At 37.1% G+C, this 25,440-nt stretch overlaps 1 protein-coding gene across 6 annotated transcripts in view; it reads left to right on the top strand.

Annotated features, from left to right (window-relative positions):
• STAG1 (STAG1 cohesin complex component) overlaps positions 1-25,440 on the top strand; it is a 415,977-nt gene that overhangs the window by 148,128 nt on the left and 242,409 nt on the right. Inside the window, exon 1 of one of the 6 annotated variants that reach the window (XM_054504405.2) lies at positions 7,367-7,645. The exons of the other annotated variants lie outside the window; for them this stretch is intronic. The gene's annotated coding sequence lies outside the window, so the exon portion shown is untranslated. Of the gene's footprint in view, positions 1-7,366; positions 7,646-25,440 lie in introns of those variants that run through there. 6 annotated transcript variants of the gene reach the window in all.

Raw genomic sequence — 25,440 nt, forward strand, 5'->3', positions numbered from 1 at the left:
TCACATGTCCCATGAATGAGCTGATCATTTAGGGTTGGTGTAAGGGGAGGAGTGCTACCGGTGCCAGGCACTGGGCTCTTGAGGTGAACTCTCCATTCTAGACCGCCTAGTTCCTACAGATAAAGGCATGCATGAGTGGCCACAAGAATGGCTAGAGCCTGCTAATGCCTAGCCAAGTGTACCTTTGTGGACATTGATTGCCTGTACAACCCCAGATGTGACAGAAATGATGTTTGAAGGCCCACTACTACAACCAGATGTTATCATGCTGGTGGATGAACCTGATGGGCATCCATGAATTGGAAAAGGAAGACCTGATCCTACAACACAACACCCTTGTTGCAAAAGCATCACTGCCAAAATGCCTTTGCTTTTAAACTCAGACTGGGAAGCTGAGCTGCAGTGGCTCTTTTGTGACTGTTACTTGATATATTTCATGGACATGCTGGTGGTACGCTACAGGCAGCTCACTCTATATTAAGCAGCAGTAGAACACCTCTTGGAAGATCCTTGATGAGATGGACATTGCTAGCTCTGACTATCTTGAGAGGAGGGTTGGGGTGAATTACTCTCCCAGGATGATAGCCTTCCCAAAATGCACTTCTGTGGAGGTCATCCCCTGCTGGTAATTTTTACATAGATAAGAAATCCACTCCCACCCACCATGGACTTTTGACAACTAGCCCCAGTGTTGTCATTGTGGTGTCCTAGTGGTCATTGTTGGTAACATTGAAATCCTGGTGATCACGATCAGTAGGAAGAAGGGGAAGGTAGGAATCAAGGGCTGGGGGAGTTAAATATATAGTCCAGCATAGGTTTCCTGTAGGGTGGGTAAGAGGATAGGATTCAGGAGCACTTCAGGGTAAAACTTGATCCTTGGCCCAAGGCAGGTACTTCCGCTATCACCATTCTTCCTTCTCTCCCCACCCCCTCCATCTGAACAGTTGTGGTCCCAGGGCCATCTCTCTTTCTGGTTTATGTCCCAACCTCTTTTGAAGAATTATTCTAATATTCCTCTTTCCTCTTGGTCCAGAGAAAAGTAATCTGACTGTAAAGTAAAGGCAGACACAAGAGGTTTTCATTGAATGGTATCTTTGATTATGTGTAAAATAAGATGACATCCAGTATCATTTAAAAGTGGTGGAATACCTTTTGAAGGCTTAAATGAAATTAGATGAGGAACAGTACTTTTCTTTTTTGAGTTTAAGTTACTTTTATTGGCTATATCTCATTACAGAGGGAAGATTAGCAACTTAATCCTGAATTATGTACTAGTTCGTTGTGGTCTTCTTGATGAGCAGAAAATTTGGCTTTATTTGGACTTGCATAATAGCCATATTACTCTCTGTTACACCACCACCAAATCTGCTTCTCACTTAAAGGGGATCTTATTTTAGTGGCCTAAACACGTTTTTTTTTTTTTAGAGAGCAGACTATCCAGAAACTGTTAGTATTTATTCTTTAGCTCACCTTTACTACAGCTGATATTAGTACTGTCTTATTATGTTTGTACAAATGGTCTTTGGTAATTTGGGGGATTTAATATAACAGATTTAATGGAATTTAAATAATAAAGTATGAAGAAGACATAAGGCAAAAAAAGTTGAATTTGTGTCAAACAATGCCTCTCCCCGCCCCCCCAACCCCCCAACTCAAACAGCTTGTTTTTTTGATCCTGGAGGAGGATGTACATAAGAGGCAAATAAAATAAATAGAACTTTACAAATATTAATTGGATGAATGAAATAGTTAAATGGGGTATTATCAGACCAAGGCACATACCTTAGAATCACATCTTAATTTGATCTTTAGAAATGTTCAGATTTTATAGCCCATGATTTTCGGTAGAAATGATTATATTTTTATACAGTAATCATTATTGATCCCTTTTAGTGATTTAGCTGAATTACCTTTAAACTCCTTCATTGTTTAAGTACCATGGTCATGTCTCATCATATGCATATTTTAAACTGAGATTTGGAACTGGTCCAGGATATTTCAGTCAGCTTAGTGCCTTAAAACTCTTTGATTATTTGAGAAGAAGAGTAAGGAAGTTCTGAACATAAACTTTATCTCTCCCAGTTTTTTTTTTCAAAGATTTTATTTATTTATTTGAGAAAGAGAGAATGAGAGAGGGCACATGAGAGGGGGGAGGGTCAGAGGGAGAAGCAGACTCCCTGCTGAGCAGGGAGCCCGATGCGGGACTCGATCCCGGGACTCCAGGACCATGACCTGAGCCTAAGGCAGTCGCTTAACCAACTGAGCCACCCAGGCGCCCTCTCTCCCAGTTTTTTTGTGTTTGATATATAGTATTTGAATTACTAAATTGTTTTTTTTAAGCACTTTAGTCCTGATTTCTTCCACTTTCTTAGAATGAAAAGTAATATATAGAATATACAGAATGTTTTAGGACAGAAGATATAAACTGCTTATTTCATTTCAAAGTTATTTGAAAATCTTCAAATGATAGGTTAATATTTACTTAAAAGTGGGTTTTGGGTTTTGTTTGAGGTTTTTACATAATTAGTGTCTCTCTGAAATTAACTTTGTGGATGTTTTAAACTGTTCTCAAAAATTCTAGCAGCTACATAGAGTAGCTATAAAAATTAAATTTCAAATACTGGTGGCTTATCATGATAGACATTAATTTCTCATTCTCTAACCATTCTATACCAGAACTAGTGGTACCCATCTTCCCTTCATATGATTCAGGGATCATGCTCCTTCCATTTTCTGGTCCTTTTTTCCTCAAGAGCCTCAGTGTTGTTTGCATTCAGTGGGTGGAAGGGGAGAGAGAATGGAGCAGTACCTACTTCTTAGAAGCTTTTGGCCCCTTTGTTTACATTCCGTTGATGGGAATTTACTGCATACTAAGGTGATCTGGGTAATGTAGTCCATGGCTGGGTACTTGCTTTCCCATTTTAGTACACACTGTGGAAAGGAGAACACAAATTTACATGCCACAGTTACTTTTAGATGATTAGAGCAAAGATGCAGTACATGTTTTAATTTTTTCAGAAGACACTACATTATAAAAGCTGCTGCTAAATGCTAGGATAAGAGCATTAACTGCCTATAAAGTATTTAGAACTAAAGTCCAAAGGAAGCTAAGAACTCTAATTAGGAATTTTCACAGCGTCTATTCAGTTACATCCAAAGGTAACTACTATTTTTCACATGTTTAGCTTCAGGAAAAATACATTGCTGTATTGTTCCCAGTACTTGTTGATGTCAAGCTGTGGCTTTAACTTGGGTGTTTCAGATATTATTTTCTTCATGATATCCCCTAATCTTCCAAAGGCATCATCCATGTTATATCATCTTTTATACAGATGTTCAAGGGCTGATCAACTAAGTAAAGATAATGACTGCTACTATCTGTATGTATATATTTGATTATATATATCAATATAATAGTTTTATGAAGTCATTTTTAGGAAAAATGGCCTTTATGTACATACTTGTATGTATTTGTGTTACTGTTTATAATTGTTTAAATACATGAAATACGGTGTTTTCTACTAGTTTTATTATCAAAGAGGGGACCTAACTTATTTTAATGCTTTTGGCTAAAATACCTTACTTATACTTTCAGCAAAAACTGAAATAGAGAAAACATGCTTGAATAAAGGTATTGAGGTATCAATGAGATTTCTTCCTTTATTTACTGCAGTAAATTTGGATTGAGTGTGCTTGTACAGTTTCTTACTCTGTATCCTAACTTTAATCATATGTAGAGCAGAATCCTCCCCCACCAACACCAAAAAATTTTAAAATTTCTTTTCATACTGCTGCATGTTGATATAATTCCTTATTATTTGATAGGCTTTGGTCCTAAGCCTTTGAGATAGGAAGACAGAGGAGATTTGTTTCCTTCTGGTGAGGACCTTTGATCTAGTACAGGATTTCTTAACCTGGAGTCAGTGCTAGAATTTTTGGCAGGCATGAACATAAATGAGAATGGTAAAAGATTTGGAATTGATTTTAAAGAAATATGAGGAAGACAATCTAAGATATTTAAAAGGATTGTTAATGACATTGAAGACTAAATTTGTAGCAGTATCACTTCATGTAACTGTTGATTTTCCTCCTGGAGCTCTGTAACCAAATATTAGAAATACAAATTTACTGTTCAGTAAAAAGAACAAAAACATAAGTTGTGATTGGTGCAAGGAACTCCTTTTCAGTAGTTATAGTCCTTTGAGGGTTCTGAGTTAGTTGAAACAAGACAAAGACTGATCTGGCATAGATAATCTTAGAAAATATATGTAGATGTTATGCTGTTTTCAGCATAATTAGGGTAGGATATGAATGTCTGTTAACTGGCTGCAGAAAGGACTCAGCTGAGCATACTTTAAGAAAGATAAAAACCCCATATCCCCTCTTAGAACTCCAACCTTGACCCATCACTCAGAGATACTTACCTTGTTACATTTTTTGCTAGCTTCTCCTTATAAACTCCTATCATCTCGTGACATTAAACTTGATTGTGCTTAGGTCTTTTCTTTCCATCCATTTTAAATAGATCTGACAATATTTTTTAAAGATTTTTTTTAAAATTTTTATTTGCCACAGAGAGAGAGAGAGTGCGCACAAATGGGGGACGTCAGGCAGAGGGAGAAGTAGGCTCCCTATTGAACAAGGAGCCTGATGCTGGACTCGATCCCAGGATGCTGGGATCATGACTTGAGCCAAAGGCAGATGCGTAACTGACTGAGCCACCCAGGTGTCCCAGATCTGACAAATATTAACCTATATTTTCACTAAGAAATAAATATACAGATAAAGATTGATTTTATTTATTTATTTACTTATTTAGAGAAAGAGAGCACAAGCAGGAGGAGGGGCAGAGGGAGAGGGAGAGAGAGAGAGAGAATCCCAAGCAGACCTTGTGCCGAGCACAGAGCCTAACTTGGGGCTTGATCCCACGACCCTGAGATCACGACCTGAGCCAGAACCAAGAGTCAGAAGCTTAACTGACTGAGCCACCCAGCTGCCCCTATTTTATTCCACATTTCAACAAGGAAGAGTATAGTTAACAGGACTTGAACGGGTTATTGTGTGTGATATGATAGGAACTCATTTACCTACTATACTCATAGCCTAATTTTGTTTTTCAAGAGTATACCAGTATTTTGTAATATAGGTATCTTGATCTCAGACAACAACATACTAAGGAGAAATATTCAATGCTTTGAAACAGGTTTGCCAACTTTATGACAACAGCTCATGCACTAACAGCAAGATAAGCACATTTACACTACAATTGTCATAATAGTCCATGCCATCATATACACCCCTATTTCATTAAAAAAATTTTTTTAATTTAAATTTAATTTACTTAACATACTGTATTATTAGTTCCAGAGGTAGTATTCAGTGATTCATCAGTTTTATACAACGGCCAGTGGTCATTACTTCATGCACCCTCCTTATTAGCTCATCACCCACTTATCCCATCCCCCTATCCAGCTGCCCTCCAGCAACTCTGTTTGTTCCCTATAGTTAAGAATCTCTAATGGTTTACCTCCCTCTCTGTTTTCCTCTTATTTTTCTTACCCTTCCCCTATGTTCATCTGTTTTGTTTCTTAATTCCACATATGAATGCAGTCATATGGTATTTATCTTTCTCTGACTAACTTATTTCACTTAGCATAATACCCTCTAGTTCCATCCACCTTGTTGGAAATGGCAAGATTTCATTCTTTTTGATGGCTGAGGAATACTCCATTGTATATATATATACCACATCTTCTTTATGCATTCATCTGTCAGTGAACATCTGGGCTCTTTGCATATTTTGGCTATTGCTGCTATAAACCCTGGGGTGAATGTGCCCCTTTGAATCATTATGTTTGTATCCTTTGGATAAATACTTAGGAGTGCAATTGCTGGGTTGTTGAGTGGCTCTATTTTTAACTTTTTGAGGAACCTCCCTACTGTTTTCCAGAGTGGCTGGAGCAGCTTGCATTCCCACCAACGGTGTAAGAAGTTTTCCCTTTCTCCACATTCTCACCAATATCTGTTGTTTCCTGAGTTGTTAATTTTAGCCCTTCTGACCGGTGTGAGGTGGTTATCTCATTGTGCTTTTGATTTGTATTTCTCTGATGCCAAGTGATGTTGGGCATTTTTTCATGTGTCTGTTGGCCAATTGGATGTCTTCTCTGGAGAAATGTCCGTGTCTTCTGCCCATTTCTTGACCGTTTTTTTTTTATTTTTTTGGTGTTGAGTTTGATAAGTTCTTTATAGATTTTAGATACTAGACCTTTATCTGATAAGACATTTGCAGATATCTTCTCCCATTCTGTCAGTTGTCTTTTGGTTTTGTGGACTGTTTTTTATCTTGGTGAAGTCCCAGTAGTTCATTTTTGCTTTTGTTTCCCTTGCCTTTGATGACTTGTCTAGTGGGAAGATGCTTTGGTGAAGGTCCAACAGATTTCTGCTTTTGTTCTCCTCTAGGATTTGTATGGATTCGTGTCACATTTAGGTCTTTCATCCATTTGAGTTTATTTTTGTGTATGGTGTAAGAAAATGGTCCAGTTTCATTCTTCTGCATGTGGCTATCCCAGTTTTCCTAACACCATTTGTTGAAGAGACTGTCTTTTTTTCGTTGGATATTCTTTCTGCTTTGTGGAAGAGTAGTTGACCATAGAGTTGAGGGTCCATTTCTGGGTTCTCTATTCTGTTCCATTGATCTGTGTGTCCTTTTTTGTCCCAATACCATATTGTCTTGATGATTACAGCTTTCAGTATAGCTTGAAGTCCAGAATTGTGATGCCACCAGCTTTGGTTTTCTTTTTCAACATTCCTTTGGCTATTCGGGGTCTTTTCTGGTTCCATATGAATTTTAGGATTATTTGTTCCAGCTTTGTGGAAAACGTTGATGGTATTTTGATAGGGATTGCATTGAATGTGTAGATTGATTTGGATAGCAGAGACATTTTAACTATATTTAAACTTCCAACCCATGAGTATGGAATGTTTTTCCATTTCTTTGTGTCTTCCTCAATTTCCTTCATAAGTTTTCTCTAGTTTTCGGAGTACAGATCCTTTACGTCTTTAGTTAGGTTTATTCCTCTGTATCTTACGGTTTTTGGTGCAATTGTAAATGGGATTGATTCCTTAATTTCTCTTTCTTCTGCCTCATTGTTTTTTATTTTTTCTTTTTAAGATTTTATTTATTTTTTTTGACAGAGAGAGACACAGTGAGAGAGGGAGCACAAGCAGGACGAGTGGGAGAGGGGAGAAGCAGGCTTTCCATGGAGCAGGGAGCCCAATGCGGAGCTCAGTCCCAGGACCCTGGGATCATGACCTGAGCCGAAGGCAGACGCTTAATGACTGAGCCACCCAGGCACCCCTGCCTCATTGTTAATGTATAGAAATGCAGCTGACTTCTGCGCATTAATTTTTACATCCTGCGACTTTGCTGAATTCCTGTATGAGTTCTATCAATTTTGGGGTGGAGTCTTTTGGGTTTTCCACATAGAGTATCTATCATCTGCGAAGAGTGAAAGTTTGACTTCTTCTTTGCCAATTCGGATGCCTTTAATTTTTTTTGTTGTCTGATTGCTGAGTGTAGGACTTCCAGTACTATGTCGAACAAAAGTGCTGAGGATGGACATCCCTGTCGTGTTCCTGACTTCAGGTGATAAGCTTATCAGTTTTTCCCTGTTGAGGACGATATTTGCTGTGGGTTTTTCTCATGTGGCTTTTATGATATTGCGGTATATTACTTCTATCCCTACGCTGTGGAATTTTAATCAAGAAAGGATGCTATATTTTGTCAAATTTTTTTTCTATATCTATTGAAAGGATCATATGGTTCTTGTTCATTATTTTGTTAATATGGTGTATCACATTGATCGATTTGCAAATGTTGAACCACCCTTACAGCCCAGGAATAAATCCAGCTTGGTCGTGGTGAATAATCCTTTTAATGTACTGTTGGATCCTGTTAGCTAGTATGTTTGTGAGAATTTTGGCATCCATGTTCATCAGGGACATTGGTCTGTAATTCTCCTTTTTTATGGGGTCTTTGATTTTGGGATCAAGGTAATGCTGGCCTCATAGAAAGAGTTTGGAAGTTTTTCTTCCATTTCTATTTCTTGAAACATCTTCAGAAGAATTGGTAATAATTCTTCTTTAAATGTTTGGTAGGGGAACGCCTAGGTGGCCCAGTTGGTTTAAGTTTCTGCCTTCGGCTCAGGTCATTATCCCAGTATCCTGGGATTGAGTCCCACGTCTGGCTCCTTGCTCAGCAGGGAGCCTGCTTCTCCCTCTGTCTGGCACTCCCCCCCCCGCTTGTGCTCTCTCTCTGACAAATAAATAAATAAAATCTTTTAAAAAAATAAATGTTTGGTAGAATTTGGTGGGAGGTCATCTGGTCCTGGACTCTTGTTTGTTGGGAGATTTTTATTTCTGGTTCAATTTCTTTGCTGGTTATGGCTCTGTTCTGGTTTCCTGTTTCTTCCTGTTTCAATTTGGTAGTTTATACATTTCTAGGAATGCATCCATTTCTTCTAGATTGCCTAATTTGTTGGCATATCGTTGCTCATAATATGCTGTTATAATTGTTTGTATTTCTTCGGTGTTGGTTGTGATCTCACCTCTTTCATTCATGATTTTATTTATTTTGGTCCTTTCTCTTTTCTTTTTGGTAAGTCTGGCTTGAGGTTTATCGATCTTGTTAATTCTTACAAAGATCCAGCTCCTAGTTTCTTTGATCTCTTCTGTTGTTCTTTTGACTTCTTTTTCATTGATTTCTGCTCTGACTTTTGTTAGTTCTCTTTTTGCTGGATTTAGGCTTTATTTGCTGTTCTTTCTCCAGCTCCTTCCATGTAAGTTTAGGTTGTATATTTGAGGCTTTTCTTGTTTCTTGAGAAAGGCCTGTATTGTTCTATACTTCCCTCTTAGGACCAACTTTGCTGCCTCCCAAAGGTTCTGAACAGTTGTATTTTTATTTTGTTTCCATGAATTTTTTAAAGTCTTCTTTAATTTTCTGGTTGATTCATTCATTCTTTAGTAGGATGCTCTTTAACTTCCATGTTACTTGTGTTTCCAAATTTTCTCTTGTGATTGAGTTGAAGTTTTAAAATTGTGGTCTGAAAATATGTAGGGAATAATCTCAGTCTTTCGGTACTGGTTGAGACCCTGTGTATGATGTATTCTGGAGGATATTCCATATGCACTCGAGAAAAATGTGTATTCTGTAGTTTTAGTATGAAATGTTTTTGTGAAGTCCATCTGGTACAGTGTGTCAAAGTCCTTGTTCCTTTGTTGATCTTCTGCTTAGTTGACCTGTCCATTGTTGTGAATGGAGTGTTAAACTCCCCTACTATTACTGTATTATTATCAGTGTGTTTCTTTAATTTTGTTATTAATTGGTTTATATAATTTGCTGCTCCCACATTACAAGCATAGAAACATTCGCAATTGTTATATCTTCTTGTTGGATAGATCCTTTTATTATGATATAGTGTTTTTTGTATCTTATTACAGTCTTTGATTTAAAACCTAGTTTGTCTGATATAAGGATTGCTACCCCAGCTTTCTTTTGATATCCCATGAGCACGTTAAATGGTTCTCCACCCCTTCACGTTCAATCTGGAGGTGTGTTGGGTCTAAAATGTGTCTCTTGTAGACAGCATATTGACAGGTCTTATTTTTTTAATCCAATCTGATACCCTGTGTCTTTTGATTGGAGCATTTAGTCCATTTACATTCAGAGTTATTATTGAAAGGGAATTTAATGTCATTTTATTTACCTATAAAGTCACTGTTTCTGTAGATTGTCTCTATTCCTTTATGGTCTTTGTTACTTTTGGGCTCTCTTTGCTCAAAGGATCCCCTTTAATATTTCTTGCAAGACTGGTTTAGTGATCATAAATTCTTTTAATTTCTGTTTGTCCTTGAATCTCTTTATCTCTCCTTCAATTCTTAACAACAGCCTTGCTGGATAAAGTATTTTTGGCTGCATCTTTTTTCACTTAATATATTTAATATATCATGCCAGTCCTTTCTGGCCTGCCAGGTCTCTGTAGACAGGTCTGCTGCCAGCCTTATGTTTCTCCCCTTATAGGTTAAGGACCTCTTGTCCCGAGCTGCTTTCAGGATTTTCTCTTCATGTATGAAATTTGCAAACTTCACTATCATATGTCGAGTTGTTGACCTATTTTTATTGATTTTTGAGGCATTTTCTCTTTGCCTCCTGGATTTGCATGCCTGTTTTCTTCCCCAGATTAGGGAAGTTTGGGAAGTTTCAGGTATAATTTGTTCAAATAAACCTTCTGCCCCTCTTTTTTCTTTCCTCTTCGTCTTGGATGCAATTATTCTAATACTGCTTTGCTTTATCGTATTGCTTATCTCTTAAATCCTCCCTTTGTGATCCAGTCGTTGTTTATCTCTTTTTCTCAGCTTCCTTCTTCTCCATCATTTTGCTTCTGTATCACTGTCTCTTTTACCTCATTTATCCTAGCATTAGGGCCTCCAATTTTTATTGTATTCCAGTAATAGCCTTTTTTATTTCAGCCTTATTAGATTTTAGTTATTTTATTTCTCCAATAAGTGATTCTCTAGTGTCTTCTGTGCTTTTTTCCAAGCCTGGCTACTATCTTTATGGTTGTTGTTTTGAATTCTGTTCTGACATCTTACTTATATCCATATTGATTAAATCCCTTGCAGTGAGTACTGCCTCCTGTTCTTTCTTTTGGGGTGAGTTTTTCTGTGTGCAGAAAATAATAGATGAAAGGGAGCGAAAATACAAAAATAGAACAACACCAGAGAAACACACAGTAAACAAATCAGATAACAGAAACCAAAAAAAAAAAAAAAGAGAGAGAGAAAATCAAACCATAAGTAGAATGGAACACAGCTATAAACTAGATCCTGGGTGTATTTTTGTCCATTTGTTAGAAGAAACTAGATCCCAAAATAGGAAAGAAAGAGAAACTTCTGTTTATACAAAAATAAAATTTAATACAATGAAAGGAAACCAAAAATGAAAAAAATATATGTAATGTAAATGTAAAAATAAAAATTAAAAAAGGAATTGATAAAATAAGAAAATAGCTGAAAAGTAAAAAAAAAAAATAAATTGGAAAGACTAAAGTATTATAAGAAAAAACCACAAATGCTATGTCCTGTTTTCCTTGATCAGTAAACTTCGTATTAGCTGGATGTTCCTGCTGGCCTTCTGGTGGAGGCGCCTGTTGTGCTGATTCTCCTCATGTCTTCCTGGGAGGCATTGCATCTCCCTTATCAGAGGGCTGGGCTCAGTGTTAAGTGGCTCTGGATCTCATTATGTGGCCCTTTTTTGCTCCCTGAGGGCTTTCAGTGCTTATGGGGGGCAGGTGATGAAAATGGCAGTGCCCACTATCTCTAGTCCGGGATCTGAAATTTCACACTCCCCCTCTCTTAAGTGAGCCCTCAGAGAAAAGTAGTACATCACTCTTGTCTCCCTGGTATCCCTCTGAACTGTGTGTTCACCCAGCCTGTTACCTAGCATTTTTATCTTAGGCATGCCACCTGTTTTTGAATATCCAAACGTTATGCACTCCTGCAAAGTGGACCCGTGCTGTTCCTTTCTGGGGTTGGAAGGGGGTCTTGTAGCACTTCTCTCTTCTGCTCAGCCCCTTTTGGGAGAAGTCGCCCGACATACAGTGGTTTGTGGTTTATGGCAGCATCAAGCAGAAAGCTGGTGCTTAGACTCGGTATTTGCAGGCAGCTTCCCTCTTTTGATGTTTGGGAACTTTCCCATACTTGGGCACCCTTGTTTGTGACCCCAGGAATCCTGAGCCCATGCAGTCCCATCTGGGATTCCACCCCCCTTGCCCCCTGAGCACTTTTGAGGCCAACTTCTAAATGTTTTGATTTTGTGCTTCGCTGCTTATAACACTTTCCAGGAGTCTGCTTATGAAGGCTCCCTCCCTCCATAGTTTATCTTCTATAATATGGCCTCAGATTCACATCTCTCTACCTCATACCTTGCAAAATGTCGTTGCTTTTCTGTTTGTAGAACTGCAGCAATTCATTGTTTTCTCAGATCTCTGGTTAACTTTGGAGGTGTTCAGAATGATTTGATAACTATTTAGCTGAATTCTAGGGACCAGATGAAATTAGAGTCCCCTACTCCTCCACCATCTGAACTCTTCCCCTGGAAATATCTATTTTGCAATGCCAAAAAATTGGACAACCTAGAAGAAATGGAGGAATTCCTAGAAACATAAAACCTTGAAACTGAATCTGGAAGAAATAAGAAAATGTGAACAGACTGATTGCTAGCGATAAAATTGAGTCGGGGGGGCGGAAAACCCCAAAACTCCCACCACCAACAAGTCCAGGACCAGGTGGTTTCTCAGGCAAATTCAACTAAACATTTAAAGAAGAGTTAATAACTGTACTTCTCAAACTATTCCAAAAAATTGATGAGGAAGAAAAGCTTCCAAATTCATTCTGTGAGGCTAGCATTACTCTGATTCTACTACCAAAAAAAAAGGAGGGCGGGAATACTACATCTCAATATCTCTGATGGACATAGATGCAAAAATCCTCAACAAAATATTAACAAGCCAAATCTGATAATACATTAAAAAACTCATTCACCATGATCAAGTGGGATTTATTCCCGTGATGCAGAGTGGCTCAGTATTCACAAAGCAATGAATGTGATACATTACATTAATAACAAAAAAGATAAAAACCGTATCATCTCCACAAATGCAGAAAAAGCATTTGACAAAGTACAACATCCAGTCATGATAAAAACCCTAAGAAAAGTAGGTTTAGAGGGAACATATTTCCAACAAAAAAAAGCCCATATATGAATAACCCACAGCTAACATCATACTCAGTGGTGAAAACTGAGGCCCTTGCCTTTAAGATAAACAGGACAAGAATGTCCACTCAACCACTTTCATTGTACTGGAAGTCCTAGCCAGAGCAATCAGTAAAGAAAAAGAAATAAAAGACATCCATATTGGTAAAGAAGCAAAGCTTTCAGTATCTGCAGATGACAAGATTCTATATATAGAAAACCCTAAAGACCACCCCAAACCACCGGAACTGATAAGTGAACTTAATATAAGTCCTAAAATAAAAAATTAGTATACAGAAACCTATTGCATATCTTTACACTAGTAATGACGTAGCAGAAATTAAGAAAACAGTCCCATTTACAGTTGAACCACAAAGAATGAAATATTACAGAATAAACTTAACCAGGAGGTGAGAGACCTATACTCAGAAAAGTATTTAATATTGATGAAATAAATTGAAGGTAACAAACACATGGAAAGATCGTGGATTGGAGGAACTAATATTGTTAAAATGCCTGTACTACCCAAAGCAATTTGCAGATTTAATGCAGTTCCTATCAAAATACCAGCAACATTTTTCACAGAACTGGAACAAATATTCCTGAAATTTGTATGGAACTGTAGAAGACCCAACATAGCCAAAGTAATCTTGAAAAGGAAGAACAAAGCCAGAAGTAATCAGAATCCTAGATTTCAAGGTATTTTATAAAGCTGTAGTAATTGAAACAGTATGGTACTGGCACAAAAATAGATGCATAGATCAGTGGAACAAAAGAGTCTAGAAATAAACCCATGCTTATATGGTCAGTTAATCTATGACAAAGGAGGAAAGAATGTACAATGGGGCAAAAAATTCTTTTTAACAGATGGTGTTGGGAAAAGTGGACAGCTATATGCAAAAGAATGAAACTGGGCCACTTTCTTACACCATATACATAAATAAACTCAAAATGGATTAAAGTCCTAAATGTGAGACCTGGAGCTATAAAATTCCTAGAAGAAAACATAGGCAGTAAATTCTTTGACCTTGGCTATAGAAACACTTATTAGATATGTCTCCTCTGGCAAGGGAAACAAAAGCAAAACGAAACTGTTGGCACTACACTGAAATAACAAGTGCTTGCACAGCAAAGGAAACCATCAACAGAATAAAAAGAATAAAAAGAGAACCTACTGAATGGGAGATGCAAATGATATGTCTTAACTAGCGGTCAATATCCAAAATATATAGAAAATTTATACACCTGTACTCCAAAAGAACAAATAATCCAATTAAAAATGAGCAGAGGACCTGAATAGACATTTTTCTAAAAAAGACATACACAGGCAAAAGACACATGAAAAGATGTTCAACATCACTAATTATCAGAGCACTGCAAATAAAAACCACAATGAGATACTATTTTATACCTGTCAAAATGGCTAAACAAAAAAGTACAAGAAATAACAAGTGTTGGCAAGGATGTGGAGAAAAAGGAACCCCATGCACTATTGGTGGGAATACACTTCTGTGTATTTGCCCAAAGAAAATGAAAACATTAATTTGAAAAGATATGTACATCTCTATGTTTATTGCAGCATAATTTACAACAGCCAAGATATGAAAGTATTCTTAGTGTCCATTGATAGATGAATGGATGAAGATGTGGTACACACACACAGACACGCACACAGACAATATTTCCCAGCCATAAAGAAGAGTGAGATCTTGCCATTTGCAACAACATGGATGGACCTAGGGTGTAATGCTATGTGAAATACAGAGAAAAACAAATACTGTATGATTTACTCAGGTAGTAGTTATTAAACAAAACAAGTGAACAAAGAATGGTAAAGAAATACAATAAAAAAAGACTCAAAAACAGAGAACAAACTGGTGGTTGCCAGAGGGCAGTTGGGTTGCATCAGGGGTGTGAAATAGATATAGGGGAGTAAGTCTACACTTACCTTGATGAGCACTGAGAAATGTATAAGATTTTGAATCATTATATTTTATACCTGAAACTAATATAACACTCAATGTTAATTTTACTTGAATTAAAAAATAGGGGCACCTGGGTGGCCCAGTCATGCCTTTGGCTCAGATCATGATCCCAGGGTCCTGGGATCGAGCCCCGCATTGGGCTCCCTGCTCCGCGGGAAGCCTGCTTCTCCCTTTCCCACTCCCCCTGCTTGTGTTCCCTCTCTTGCTGTGTCTCTCTGTCAAATAAATAAATAAAATCTTTAAAAAAAGAAAAAGAAAATATATATTTTCCAAAGCCCTGGTAACACTAAGACTTACTATTTTATAATAGTATTTATCATTTTGAAAGACAAAAATGGTGGCATTTTGAATTCTCAGGAACTTTTTTCTTTGAGTAGAAGTAACTCAGGTTACATTTTTCTGAAATATTTATTGTCCATTTACATTTCCTTTAAACGTCTTTTAAAATTCATTTATGTATATAAGGCAGAAACAATAAAAATTTAAGAATTGTTTTTGGTATTGCTGAAGTGATTGAAAAGTACGAATTAATTAGCTAAGAAAATTCTGAAGATGAGTAATGAGAGGCTCACTCTACTAGTTGGTAGACTGTATCATAAAGCTACAGAAAATATTAATGTATGTCATTGGTTCAGCAACTGGCAGATGGATCAGTTGAACAAAAGCAGACCTAAGTATATGTAATAATTAATGTTAAAAATGATGTTCTGCCTTTTCCTTTCTCCATAATTCACCACTGATTAACAACTTGAAAAAAACGTATGTTACATCATACCATCCCCCAAAATCTAGATGTAATAAACAATAATATAATAAAACAATTAGAAAAAATGTAGATGAAATACTGTTGGATTTGAGAATTCTAAAAGTATAAAAGCAAAGTAAATATTTTACTTGTTTAAATCCCATGAATACTTAGCCTTTTACCATTATATATTTATTTCCTGTTTAGTGCTTCTTATCTTTAATGTCAATTTGATATTAATATTGCCACTTCAGTGTTTCTATTTTTGTTTATCTTTTGTTCTACATCTTTATTTTCTTCTTTTTATAAACCACATTTTATTTTTATCTAAACAATACATGCACATGATAATAAAATGATACAATGACCAAAATAGCAGCCCCCTCCCCTTTCCTGCCCACCCCAGTCCTGCTTCTTAAATTTTTCATTTCTTTTCATTTTTTTCTTACGGTATTTATTTATAGGATGATCAGGAAGTAGCAGACACATTTAAAGCCTTACTAAGATATATACGAAATAGACGTTGGAAGATAACCCCCTAAAAGTCTGGGGGCCAGTGGCTATCTCACTAAAATATCTGGCCATTCAGTGGTCCTGGGCATGTCATCAAAATAGTGGAGGAGGATGGTGTTTTCTGGAATGTAAAGATGATGGAGGTGTCTGTGGATTGTTGTGGTGGACAGACTCAAATGTGGCCCCTAATGACTGCCACTTCCTGGTATTCATGCTCTTGACCCCTTCTTTCGAGTGACACTTGCGGCTTGCTTCTAATCATCAGTTACAGCCACGATGATATAGGGCAATTCTGTGATTACATTACATTACGTATGATGCTGTCTTGCTAGCACACTTGCTCTAGGGTTTTTTTTGTTGGTTTGACAAAGTAAGTGATGTTGGGGAAGCCTATATGGCAAGGAACTGTTCATATCTTCTTGGACTGGAGAGTTGTCTCCAACCACTTGCTAGCAGGAGGTCAGGGACCTGTTCTACAACCAGTCACAAGGAAATAAATTCTTCCAACAATGTAAGTGAGCTTGGAAGTGGATTCTTTTCCATTTGAGCCTCCAAATAAGAATATAGAGCAGTAAACACCTTGACTGGAGTCAAGTGAGACCCTAAGCAGATTTAGGTGAGCTGTGTTTAGACTCCTGACTCACAGAAATTGTGAGATAATAGATGGCCAAGACAACTACATTGTGGCAGAGAGCAGGTACAATAACATAGTGCAGAAGCAACAGTGGGAAAGTATCCTTATTCGCAATCCTTATACTTTATGCACAATAACGACTTAGAGAGGTCCTTTTTATTTGGAGAAAAAGACATTAGCTTGGTCAGTAGCTGCATTATCAGGAGCTAGGAATTGCAATTAAAGTGAAAGTCACCACCTGATTAAGTTTATGATAATCCATAGTTCTCTAGGATCTGTCTTTTATGTAGGCTGAACTGACTGGTAAGTTTAATGGGGATGTAATAGTTTTCATCACCTCTGTTTTTTGAAGTCTGATTAAACTCTGCACCTACTCCAGGGATATAACATTGCTTCTAGTTTATTGTTTTGATAAGGAGAGGAAATTCCATGAACTTTAGATATTCCTACCATTATGCCCCTTACGTCATGGGTCAGGAAGGCCAAATGGGGTTCTTCCAGTTGCCAAATGTGTCTTTTCCAAGTGTATATTTAGGAACCAAGGAAATAATCACAGAGTGGGTCCCTGGACTATTTATGTTCAGTATCAGTTAGACTTGATTTACAACCCTATGTATCACCTGACCACCATAAGTCCCTAATTTAACTGGTGGACCACAGTAGCATTTTGGATCCCCAGAAATTAAGGTCAGTTCAGAGACTGTTTATTTATACACAAAATGTCTAGATAATTCCTTTTCATAGTGTATTGTACCTCTAATTAATAGCTGCAAATCTCTGAGGAAGGATTAGAGGATGTATGGTGTGTGCTTGTAATAGTTATGCAAGGTTTTTCTTCAAGGAACCTACCCGGTCTCCATGTCTTTTAATGTTCTCTGGGTCTGTGAACTAACTCAGGATTGTCAACTAGTGAAGGCTGTAACTTTTCCACCATGTTGGTTGATATAAGTTAAACTTTTGGCTACCAGATCTAGAATTTTTTCTGTTGCATAAATCGAACAGTATTATGGTAGGCTTCGACCTTTTTTGTTCCCAGGGGTACTCTAATCATTATCTATTGCCAAAGATCTCCGTAGGGCAAGACATTCTGATTACCAGTACATCCCTGCTGCCCTTAACAAATAATGTTCCCATCTTATCTTTCATGATTAGATGTGGCTACTTCGGCTGTGTTACCTTGGATGCCATCATCTCCCTTGAAACCTGGAAGGTTTTCTTAATGGCCACATACCCTATAGTCATACCTGACTTACATAAGAGACTAGTCACAGACCTTTATAAGGATGTAGATCCTCCCTTTACCAGTGTGGTTCTCATTGCTTTCTGGACCCTCTTGTAGAACATAGTTGAGGAGGAATAGGGGTATGAAATTCTTACAAGATAAATCCAGTCCCATATTCCTAGATCATTAGAGTCTTTCTCCCTCCATATGCCAAGGAAGCTTGGTCATCTCACCCTTTAAAGGCAACTTTTATCTCACTAACCAGGTAAGGTATAACAGTCATTTCTAGCTACATGAACTAACACGTTAAATCTGGAGTCTCCAGTAAGTGCACTCCTATCCATTAGTTTGGCCTGATGTAGCATTATATTTCATCCCCCTTGGTCAATTGCTTTTAGAATTCACTATCACATGTAGCTCTTGAGTTTCTGTTGGGTATTTAAGCTCTTTCCTGCTGGGTCATTGTGTGTACTTGTCTTTCTGGAGCATATTGAGATTTGACCCTAGTTATGGATCTAGAGGTAATAGAGATGGTTGTGGGTCTTAATGAACATTCCCCTTCAAGGTTATCTGCCCACGTGAGATTATCAGAGATTTTTCAAGCCAGAGAAGGCTAGTGTTCTCAGACACTGGAAAGCAAGCTACTTTCACTGGTATTGGAGGCTCCCAATTATGAGTAGGGTGTGGGGAGGGAGGAATGGGGATAGGTTCAAAATTGTTAAGTTTCATGTAGGACAAACCAGATATCTCTCTTCCCAGTTTCAGGATTCTATTCTTTTCCTGATCCAGGTCCTAATTTTCAAATGAGAAACTTGATGAGACCGAATTCAACTGTTGTTGTAATTCAGCAACCTACACAATTCAATTTTTGCCTTGTTTGGGGCACCTGGGTGGGTCAGTCAGTTGGGCGTCTGCCTTCGGCTCAGGTCATGATCCTAGGGTCCTGGGATCGAGCCCCACATTGGGCTCTCTGCTCAGCAGGGAGCCTGCTTCTCTCTCTCCCTCTGCTGCCCCCCCTGCTTATATTCTCTCTTTCTCTCTGTGTCACATAAATAAATAATAAATTTTTGCCTTGATTTTCAGCAGTATCAGCCCCACACCTATAAGAAAGAAGATAATTCTTCTAGGGGAATCCTGGAAGCTCTCTGGTTCTCTCATTGTGACTGAGAGTTAATGGACTGAGCTTGACATTTTCTAAGTGCTCAAGTATACACAAAAGGATCTGTCTTATACTACTGTCCTTATAGTTATCATTACTGCCATAATGACAAATGCAGCAGCCACTTAAGCTTTCAGAGATATGCTTGAGTTGATGCTTCATCACAATGTACCACAGGTGATACCTTGATTGGTTTTCTGAAACTACTGCATGTCATAGATTACTAGTATCCCTTTTCCTTGGCGAGGAGCTCAGCCCTGTGCTTAATCCCAAGAGCATGACCAAACCAATCCCCAAATCTAATCTTGTTTATCTTTTGGAACCACTCCTGGGACCAGTTCTGAACCAATCTGGATTTAACCCAGAATCAGAAACCACACAGTTATTTGAATTGGTAAAATTATATGTAATTAATAAATTATGATAAAGGAATAACTATAAAGATGTAAAGATAACACTAAATGAGACTCTAGGGTTCAAAGACATTTCTCAAGGGAAGAAAGACTTGGATGTGCCCGTCCTCTTCCTCATAGTTGGGTTTGGACCTTGTTGGAGAAGGTGGTTTTGCAGCCTTTTGAATGACAGAGGGGTTCACTGGATTGCCTTAGCCAGAGCTGGTTCACATTTGCTAGGCAGCAGGAAGCAACATTCTGAGATATAGTCATGTTGACTATGGTAGACAGTATTACAGTGGAAGATGAGGCACTGCTGCCAGATGAGACTTGGAGCATGCCAGTGTCTGTGTTGGGAGGGCTGCATCAAGAGGGTAATCACCAATCCCAGGCTGGGGCACAAGAATACTGAAGAACTGCACACTCTTAGCATGAGGTTAAGATAGACCACCACTGATGGATTATGCAGCAAGAGTAAAAAACACAAAACTCTTAACATAGCAAAACCAGGAAGAGAAGTCCCCCTTCTTCCTTGAGTGTCCTTTCAAAGCCCTGTGCTAATAAAGCTTAACATAGTATTTGAAGGAGAAGTGCTTGTAAAGTCTAGTCCATTATTATAGAGCAGATACTGGTGGGGTAACTTTGGTGTTGAGGCACAATAAATTGGTAATTGTTGCGCAGAGGTTTTCCTCAGATGTTTGGTGTTTGCAGCTATTTGCTTATCTTAAGAGAGAGGCATTGAATGCAGATGGATGCTTTGTCTGTGGGAGTAGAGTTTGTATATGTTGTGTTTAATTATTGGTCCTGGTATTTATAAAATTTTCTCTTTTTCCTTGGAATTCATGAATTTTACCTGGCTATGCTTATATGTGTCATTTTCCCATTCTGTCAGAACTAGATAAGCCATGTTTTTGTTCAGATTTAAATCTTTTATTGGTCAGGTAGATTTTCCTCTTAAAATGATCAGCTTAATTGTGTTTCTTTTCATTCCTTGTTAAACACGTGTATATTTTATATCTCCTGTATACATCTGCCAAGTATTTTACCCCTTTCCTTATGAATTCCATTTGTATATTTTTCTTTTATCTTGAGATTCCCCCCCCCCCACCAAACTTCCAGGACATTAAATTCATTTTCCATAGTGATTATTCTTTCATTGAACCAATGAGTATTTAAATTTGAAAGTTTTTTATTTTTTAAACTTCGAGAATGTCCTTTCCATTCTTTAAATTTTCCATCTGTTTCAAATATACCCATCTTGGCTGATGAGTGAGTCTTATTTTGCTTTGACTTCTTAAGGCTTTTTTCAATTTGGATGGTCAAGTCAAAAATTAGGATCCCTCCTTTGGCACAAATTCATGTATAATAGGTGTTGTCATGGTCTCCATTCCTGTGAGTGTCACATAACCAACAGTTCTGTTAGTTGGATAGTACTTTTCCAGCCTTAGGTATAGGAGGCAACTCAACTTATCCTAGTGTAGTCCCTTGCAGTTCCTCTGAGGCCAAGAATTTATAGCAGGCCTTCCTAGGACCACATACCTCAGGGCTTCTGCTATCCTAAAGAAGATTAAGTAATCTCTGAAGCCTCCAGTTTTTGAAGGAAGAAGAAGTAGCAGTCTTTGCAGGCTTTTGTTTTTTGCTTTTTGGTTTCCTTTTGGCTGGTATCTACCCATCTGACGCTTAGCTCAGAAAGTACTTAATTTTGTACTGTTTCTTTTATCTAACAACCCCTGCAAGAATCCATAGCCTTGATTGCATACTGCAGGCTTTGCTACCTTACTTGCCCTAGCAGTTGTTTTGTCCTAAATGGAAGTGTGATGACCATTATATCAAGAATTCATATTCAAGTTGTCATCTGCAGAATTTCTCAGACGAGAACTTCTGCAAGATAAATATCACAAATGCAAAGACATGTTATGAACCGGAGAAAAATATTACAAAAGCTTGACATTAAGAGGAATGATACTTAAAGTGTCATTTTAATTTTTCTCTACCATTTTATTTAGACATAATTATTACAGTATTCAGGCTTATATACTTGTTGGTAGTGTCTTTCTGTTTCAGAGCAGATAATACAAAACAAAAGAGAAAACTAAGATTAGTGTCAAGTGAAATTATGAAATATGCTGTGTATGGGACATAGTGTTTATTTGTCTGAAAAATGGCATTGAAGTAATATTATAATCTGTGATTCCATTCCTAACTGTGGAATAAAATCTGGCCTGTCATTAAAGGTCACACCATTTATCTGAGCTTAAAAACAAATTTCTCTGAATGTATGCAATAATATAATTGTGTAAAAGGGCAGTGATGGGATCACATTGGCCAGAAACTGCAGTTAGTTAATATAGTAGGAATAGGAGTAGCAGTGAAAGAAATAGCATTACATGTGTAGGATCAGTCTGGTTTTTTCCCTTGAAGTGTTTACTTAAAAAAAAAAAAAAAAAGTCTTTGGAGAGCTCTGAAAACCCAAGAACATTTTAGCTTATACCTGAGGGTAAAATAACAGTCTAGTCTCATGGTGTAATAAAGAACTCTCAGTCTACCTGTGTAATATTTACATTTACATTCACAGAAAACATGTATATGATATTGCTAAAAGCTACATGGAAAAAATCATCTAGGTATTAATTATTATATAGTCATTCTCACTTTGGAAGAGGGAGGGCCCTTCATTTAAGATTTCTAGGTAGGGTCTTTAGTTTACAATGTAGCGTGTTATCTTTGCCATCTGCTTGTCTTCCTCTGAAGCAAATGAATCTACTCTTAAGCAACACTATAGAATACTAATTCTCTGTGTCCTTGTCTGCTTAACCAAGGTCTTAATCAAATGGCCTGCGGAAAGAAGTATATTTATCTCCTAGAGTTTGAAGAATATGCACTCAGTGTACTGTGTAGAGATCCAGATTGAATTGATTGAGTTTTCTTTTAGTAAGTTTAGCTTATAAAAAGCTTAGAAGAAGATTTAAAACTCACTTTTAACTACAACATTGACTATTTTGTACCACATATTTGTATTTTCTCTTTGAACCTTGACTTTTGTTGTTGTTTTTGCTTTAGTTTTTCTTTCCCAGTTTTTAAAATGTTATTTTTCTAAATACCTCGAATTCTTTATATTATACTCTCCTCTATTATAATATGATAAAATTGTTACAGCAAATGTAATAATTTTTCTCATTTTACCCAGAGTGGTGATGTATAACTACCAAGCCTGAATTATAAAAATCTGCCATGTTTTTCTTTGTTTTCCTCTTTATCAGCTGGATATTGGTTTCTCAGGGTCAACCTTGGAAGCCTCTTATAGGGAATCCTAGAGCTTCTGTCAGCTTAGGTCCCAGAATGATTGTGTGACTTTAACTTATAATTCAGATATTCAAAAGCTGTGACCTTCTCTTTGAGAGACTGTAGGTATGTTACCAGAAGTGTTCTTTGTGGGGTGCCTGGCTGCCTCAGTCAGTAGAGTATGTGAATCTTGATCTTGGGGTTGTAAGTTCGAGCCCACGTTGGGTGTAGAGATTACTTAAAAAAAAAAAAAGGTGTTCTTACTGGTAATCTTGAAATTGTACTGCTTATCTTTCCCTACTCCTTAAATGAGGACAACTTATATTGAAATGTAGTAGGAGGGTGCCTGGGTGGCTCAGATGGTTAAGCGTCTGCCTTCGGCTCAGGTCATGATCCCAGGTCGCTGGGATTGAGTCCCACATAGGGCTCCCTGCTCAGCAGGGAGTCTGCTTCTCCCTCTCCCTCTGCTGCTCCTCCTGCTTGTGCTCTCTCTCTCTCTGTGTGTATCAAATAAATAAATAAAATCTTCAAAAAAAAAAAAAAGAAACGTAATAGTTTCTTAAGGTGGAAGCTTAAATCATTGAATTAGACCTTTTTTTTTTGTAAATATTTAAAGCTATATATTTCTCTCTAAATACTGTTTTAGACTAAGTTCTAAAAATCTGCATTCTACAGATTTTGATAATGTATTTTCTTCATAATGTGTTTCTTCATGATAAATTTACCATTTTATTATTATAAAATGCTTCTTTTAATATTTGTAATACTCCTTGTCTTGATTTCTACTTTTGTATGATAGAAATATAGTCATAATAGCTTTATTATAAAGTTTGCATGATATGTATTTTTTTCATTCTTTCAGTACAATCTGTCTGCTTCTATATGTAAAGTGTGTCTCTCGTAGATACTGTGTGATTGGGTCTTTTTATAGTCTGGATGGTCTTTGTCTTTCAAGAGGAATGTTTAGTCTATTGCTTCGTTTTGTTTTAGTTTTCTTAGTCTGAAAAGTTTTCATTTTGCTTTTATTTGAAAGATATTTTTTGCTGGATAAAAAATTCTGCATTTTTTTCCCCTCATTTTTATTGCGATACAGTTGACATATAACATTGTGTAAGTTTAAAGTGTGTAACTTTGATTTATTTGTATATTGCAAAATGATTACCACTATAGCATTAGCTAATAACACACCATCCCTTTGTATTATTTCCATTTGTTTTTTGTGGTGATAACATTTAATATTAAAGAGTACAGTATTATTAGCTGTAATCATCATTCTGTACATTATCCCCAGAACTTGTTAATCTTATAATTGGAAGTTTATATCTTTTGACTGATTCCTTCCCATTTCCCCTATCTTCCAGTCCCTGGTAACCACCACTCTATGTCTGTTTCTCTGAGTTTGGCTTTTTTTTAGATTCCCTGTATAAGTGAAATCATGCAGTATATTTTTTCTCTGTCTGACTTATTTCACTTAGCATTATGACTTGAAGGTTTATCCAGGTGGTTACAAGTGACAGGATTTCCTTCTTTCTCTTGGCTGAAAAGTATTCCAATGTATATATACTACATTTTCCTTATTCATTCATCCATTGATAGGCACTTAGGTTGTTCCATATTTTGGCCATTGTGAAAAATGATGCAGTGAACATGAGAGTGCAGCTATCTCTACAAGATCCCCCCACTTTTATGTTTATGTTTTTGATGTCACATTTACATTTTTTATATTGTGTGTTCATTGAAGTGATAGCTATTTTTAATATTTTTGTCCTTTAACTTTTATACTAAAGTAGTTAACACACTACCATATTATAATATTAGGGGTTCTGAATCTCTCCATGTGCTATGTGTGTCATATATTATCATGGTCTTTTAAAAAGATTTTATTTATTTATGTGAGAGAGAGTGAGAGAGAGAGAGAGAGAGAAAGAACAAGGGGGGCGGGGAGAGGGAAAGGCAGACTCCCCGCTGAGCAGGGAGCCTGACGGGGGGGCTCAATCCTGGGACTCCAGGATTGTGACCTGAGCCGAAGGCAGATGCTTAACCAACTGAGCCACCCAGGAGTTCTGTATTTTGTCATGTTTTCATGTTAATAGTAGAGTCCTTTTGTTTCAGCTCAAATCTCTTTTCAGCATTTCTTGTAATGCAGGATTAGTGGTGATGAATTCCCTCAACTTTTGTTTAGGGAGGGTCTTTATTTCACTTTCAGTTTTGAAGGACAGCATTACTAGGTAAAGTATTCTTGGTTGATAGTTTCTTTCTTTTAGCACTTTGAATTTATCTTTCCATTTTCTCCTGGCCTGCAAGGTATCTGTATCTTGTTTTGGGATCAGGGTAATGCTTGCCTCTTAAAGTGAGTTTGGTAAAGTTTTCTCCTCTTCTATTAGAAAGGATTTGTATTAATTCTAATTTGAATGTTTGGTAGAATTCACCAGAGAAGCTGACTCGTCCTGTAATGTTGTTTGTTAGGAGGCTTTTCATAACTTATTTAGTCTCCTTACTGGTAAGTGCAGGTGTTCTATTAGATAATGGTTCGGTCTCGGGAGTTTTTATTTTCTAAGAATTTATCCATTTTTTCTAAGTTGTCCAATTTCTTAGCATATGATTATTTATAGTAATATCTTAGGATCCTTTCTATTTCAGTGGTATCAGTCATAACATGTCTTAGGTCTGATTTTGAGTCATCTTTCTTCTAGATGA

Source organism: Mirounga angustirostris, unplaced genomic scaffold, assembly GCF_029215605.1.
Source record: "Mirounga angustirostris isolate CCGP_5_RB_7025 unplaced genomic scaffold, mMirAng1.0.hap1 SCAF_1, whole genome shotgun sequence".
Taxonomy (NCBI): domain Eukaryota; kingdom Metazoa; phylum Chordata; class Mammalia; order Carnivora; family Phocidae; genus Mirounga; species Mirounga angustirostris.